Genomic DNA, 6000 nt, shown 5'->3' with positions numbered 1-6000 from the left:
TTCTTCGCATCCTACAATAGGTTTTCGTCATTGACCTTCGATTAGATGATTCCGCAAGTGTTTGACTTCAACTTTGTTATCACATTCAGGGATTGTACTATCGTACCTTGAGAGCCATTGTCATTATGGGTGGTTCCTCTCGTGCCTATTAATAGTCCACATCAATGGCCGTAATCAGGTGGTTTTCTAGCATGGTTGACTGCGACACATTCATTCACATGTTAGAATTCGTACTTTTGTCGGGTCGGGATGGAGCACAAGACCCTGAGTTTTGTCTAATATAACTCAGGCTGCATGGAGTTATGTATTATTCATGATTGTACACATGTTTCTTCTATACGGATGGTTGTGACCATACCGTGGGACTTTACATTTATGATGATCCTTCTAAATTGGATGTCTACATCCATGCCTTGGATCTTAGATTACAGATGATCCTTCTGTATTGGATGGTTACGCCCATATCATGGATCTTTTCATATAGTATTCATCATCCGGATGGCTGCACCCATGCCTTAGATTCATGTCTTGATCTCAGATGTGTATATGTATATGCGTCCTTGATTTGTAGGTCTCACATGTATAAACTTAGCAATGATTTTACATCCTTGCAAAGTCATTATCATCGAGGATTTAAAAAGTACAATAAGTCATTTTCAAGTAAGCTCTTCCTCTCTAGATCCCAAATTGCAATCACTTTTACAAGAATTTTCATAAGGTTGGGCTCCATCCATGAGGTGGCTCCATTCCATGTGTTACGAAGCAACAACTCCCTTGATACCTCCCTTTTTGACTCCCTTACTTCACAAGTGGTGGGGAGGTTTGAAGGAATCGTGAGGATCAACTCTCACTCCTACTTCCAACCCATCCCTTAGAAATTATGGTGACATGTGGTTCTCTCTACATGTGTTAACTGATGGCTCAAAATATCCTCATGAACCATTGATTACCACGATTTATGTGATCTTCATTAAATAAGGAAATCATAATCCGAACAAGTTAGTCCCATCCCTCTATGGTGAGGGAACAAGTTAGTCCCATACCTCTATGGTGAGGGACATAGCTTGGTACACCATGAATAATGGAAATTTCTGGCACTCGCTCGTGGCTCTTGTTCATGGGCCTCTCCACATGATGTCACACCTCTTACGGATTCCAAACAGTTCAAGGATTTCATTATGCACCACCTATGGGTTTAGTGTGTGGAGGGGTGGATTAGAGATAACTTGGTCATTCATATGCTAATCACTATGGTCTCTCCTACCCCCACTAATTGGATGATGGCACCTCTAATTTCTCCATATAGCATTGTGAACTCCAAAATAAAATCAATAAGCTCCATCTGTGCAATGAGTAATTGATGGCTCATTGGAAATAAACATGAACATTATGACTGAACACTGACAATAAATTCATATCATCGAGGATGAAATTGGAAATATATGAGGCTAATTTGAAGATTTCTAGCACACCTACATTTGTGGTGGCTTTATCTCCCTCTCCATTAGTGAATTCAACCAACTCATTTATCTCCCTTATTCCTAATTTGAACTTGGAGGTACCACCTCCAAAGCATGTAGATCTTCCCAATCAACTCAATGACCACCCTCCCATGTGATTTAGTATGAATGCTAAATTTTGTTTAATTCTTGGTGTTTCTACAGGGAGCATACAACTAGATTGCCATATCTTGATGTAATTTTACTCATATATAATTTTGATGACTTGCTCTTGGACTAGCCTAATGCAACCCTTATATTTGGCCTCCAAAAGGATGCAACTTGCTATGTGCTTTAATCATAAATTTTGATTAATAAAATAAATTCTAATTGGAAAAATAAACAATAATAAATAAATAAATTATACTAATATAAAATCATCTTAACTTTATTATATATTTAAGGATTATAATGTATTTTTATAAATTTGTCACATCCCAACTCTATATTACATTATTGAGTATTTTATTCATGGATTATATATATATATAATCTTAGGTTAATCATTAAAAATATATATAACTCATATAAAAATTTTCGTTATAAGTAAACATTAAAATATTTTATTTATAATTAATAATGAACTGTTTAAAATATTTTATTTATAATTAATAATGAACTATTTTTTATTAGGTGTTCTTTTTAATATTATCTGTAAATATTAAAATATTTTATTTATAATTCATATTAAAATATTTTTACTATTCATTTTTTCATTTATAATTAATATTAAAACATTTTTTGCTATTCATTTTTTCATTTTAATACTATCGCTCAGTTATATATTAATTAAAAAAAATTATACATCTCTTTCACAAATTGTGATCAATATTATATTTTTTAAAATATCACTTAATTATTAATTAACAATTAACCATTAAAATATTTTTACATTATTATTTATTTATTACAAAATCTTTAAATTTATTATTCAATCAATTTTAATTGAAATATATTTAAATATATATATATATATATATATATATATATATATAATATCACTTAATTATTAATTAACAATTAACCATTAAAATATTTTTACATTATTATTTATTTATTACAAAATCTTTAAATTTATTATTCAATCAATTTTAATTGAAATATATTTAAATATATATATAGATAGTTAATTATTTTAATTATAATTTAATATTTCTAAATTTAATTATATGATTACAGGTACGTGGCTGCAAACAAGAGAACAATGCACATTTCCGAAAATCCAAACAAAAACCTATGATATGAAAGTTATTGCTATGATATCAGTGTACATTGAATATCATTTTCATGTAGGTTGGTGTTCTATGATACTCTTTCATCTGGGTACGTAATCTGGGGTTGATATATATATCAACATTTTACATCTATATATGATCGCTATTTACCTTTAACCTGTTGTTTTCATTGAAATGCTTGATCACAAATTTTGCATCTATATATAAAATTTAAATAAAAAGAATTATATATATATATATATATATATATATAATTAAATTAAATTTTTAATTTAATAATAAAAAGATTAAACGATTTAAATTATAATTATTTTTAATTAAGGTAATAAAATTATCTAATGAAAATTTAGTGAGAAAATTAATAATGCAGACATCAATTTTTTAATTAAAATTATATTTATAGTAATGTTTTTCTTTCCCAAGAAAAATCAACAACTTTCTATTTTTTTTGTTAGGTGAATCGGTAACTGCGAGTCTTAATTTATGGGAGACCCAGGATCAATCCTCGTAACTGCCACTATAACACCAAGAGTACATCCAACTACCTGCAAGTCGATATACTAAGATCCTATGGTTTTAACAAAGCGAGACTCTCGTGCCGCCTTTATGGGAGACCCAGGATCAATCCTCGTAACTGCCACTATAACACCAAGAGTACATCCAACTACTTGCAAGTCGATATATTAAGATCCTATGGTTTTAACAAAGCGAGACTCTCGTGCCGCCAAGGCGGGGGTGGGGAATCTGCTTCTCAAGCATCCACCACAGCAGGCCAGTGTACTCAATGAGATTTGAACTACGGTTTCCCAGGCTTCACCCAAGTAGACTTACCGTCAAACCACACAATTTCTATTAATAATAAAATGTTACATAGAATAGATGCACAAGTGCATTCGGGAATTGTCTCAGGGACCAATGTATGTACTTAAAGCACTCATAGTAGCTAAGCTAAAAAAAATAAAAAATAAAAATTACATTTAGTCAGATAAACTGGTTTTTTCTTTTTTCCCTTTTTTCCTTTGGACTTTTTGCCAAACCCCAAGTGATGGAGTAGTGGTAGCAATTGCCAACTAATTATTTCCTGAAATGTTTGAGGCATTTTTATCTAAATCTAAGCGCTCAGAGACATGAGATTGCTTAGTTCCACCTTTGCCTTGATTGTGGTTCTTTTCCTCGTGTTGGTTCTCAAGGATCAGAACCATTGTTGAGTTATTTGGATTCTCTGCTTGTTTGTTCTGAACCTCCTCCTTCTCTTCTCCCTCTTCTTGAGAACCTTGTTGATTTTGCGTCTCCGGATGTTGCTGGGTCTCATCCATTTCTTCATCCTCATCATCTAATGAAGGAGGGTCTGGGAATTGCCATCCTTTTTGCTTTTGCAGTCTCTTCTGTGTTCTTTTCTTTGCTTGTTTGCATGTGTTCTGCAAGTGCCCTATTTGATGGCAAATCCGACATCTAAAGGCAGTGTTTTCAAAATCTAACCACTATGTCCACTTGAAGTCTTGATGTGTCAGGTGAATACAATCTGGAAGGCCTTTGCTTAAATCCATCTCCACACAAATACGGGAAAAAGTGAAGATACCTTTGTCCATTCTTTCTTGATCCATCTTTAGGAACCTTCCCAAAGAGTTTCCAATGCCTTCTAGGACCTGGTGGTGCCAAAAGGGGAGCAGAAGGTTATGTAGCCTTACCCAAACCGACATTTTTGTAACCACCATTGAGTTTGCATCAAAACTAGGAAACCATGGGGTTACGAAGAGACCCGCCCTTCCCCAAAACCATGGTCCTTCATTTATGACATAATTAAAGTCTTTTTGAGTATCAAACTAAACCACAAAAAAACCTTTTGCACACAGATAAATGTCACAATATCTGGTCCAATTGAGGTAGATCCACTTATTTAGATCTTCAGATTTGGGCCAAAAACCATTAAATCGACATATGATAGCTTTTGCTTTCAAAGTAGTGAAGATACCACTTACTTCTGGTAATTCTATGAACAGATCTATGGCTTTCTCCATCTTCTCTACAATGTACGAACCTGGAATTGTCAGATTTGAGTTTTGTTTGTCCTGTGTGGCAACTTTCCCTCTTAATGCATCCTTGAATGATCGAAGATGATTTAAGTGGTATGCTTGCTCCTGGGGCACCACCTTGTAGTCTTAAATTCAAGATAATGGTATAGTTCCTTTGAATACCATAGTATTTCAAATGGACCACATCCTACAATACTTTTCCGAAAAAAAACAAATATTGCAATGAAGTAGGAATACCTGTGACATTTTGGGAATTTTGCTTCAGATTTTTCACTAGATTTGTTCCCTGGACCCTTAGCAATATCGATTTTATAGTAATGGTTTTAATAAAAACCTGAAACCAATCCTCTAGATCTAGATCTGTGCCTCTGCCGCAACCCCTGGAATTTAGTCCCCAATTTAACTTAGTGCGGATTCACACTACTCTTTGATGGTTTTGAACAAAACCCCAAATTACATAAGACATTGCGCTTCTCGGCCTTGGCTCTGCCATTGCCATTAGTCACAACAGCAGTGATGTTGATCTATGCACCTCCATCCCTAATTTCAATTCCTTCAGCCTCAAATCCAAGCGTCGTGAGATTGGAGGGTTCCATTGAACTTCGCAGGTGGCTGATGGATTTCGCTTTGGATGCAGCACGAAACCATGGCTTAACCATGGATGTGCGATTGCAAAAGCGTAATCTATCCCAAAGGAAGAAAAAAAATGTGTTGTGTGAAACCCATCGCTCTACACATAAACAAATTTGAAGTTTTGAGCGAGAACAAGAGATAAATGCAGTCTCTGTGGCGTCAAAAAAACTAACACAGAAAACCCTATCACTTCTCGCAAGAAGAGGAGATTCATTGGCTTTAAATTTCCCTTGCACCGCTTAAAATCAGCAGGATTGAGTGCCATAGTGTAGACTTCAATTAAAATTTGATCTTCTTTAACCTCTAGCACCGGGACCCCATATTCCTTATAAATCCATGCCTTATTGTGAGTAATTTTGTCGACTGCCTCAGCGGCTGCCTTTTGAAGATCAGAAAGCACCGAGAAAGCTGATGTACGTCATGCCCCCCATCCTCTAGATTACGATGAATCTGAAGTATGTGAATCCGCCATCGAATCGATCAAAAAAGGTATCCAATAATATCTCCAATAATATTATATAGGAAACACACACACACACAGATATATATATATATATATATCAAATGTCATGATCATTAACCAAAAGTATAAGTTAATGT

This window comes from Pinus tabuliformis, chromosome X (genome assembly GCF_031772625.1).
Source record: "Pinus tabuliformis cultivar Carrire ecotype Pingquan chromosome X, CPIR1, whole genome shotgun sequence".
Taxonomy (NCBI): Eukaryota; Viridiplantae; Streptophyta; class Pinopsida; order Pinales; family Pinaceae; genus Pinus; species Pinus tabuliformis.
This window is presented reverse-complemented; position numbering follows the sequence as displayed.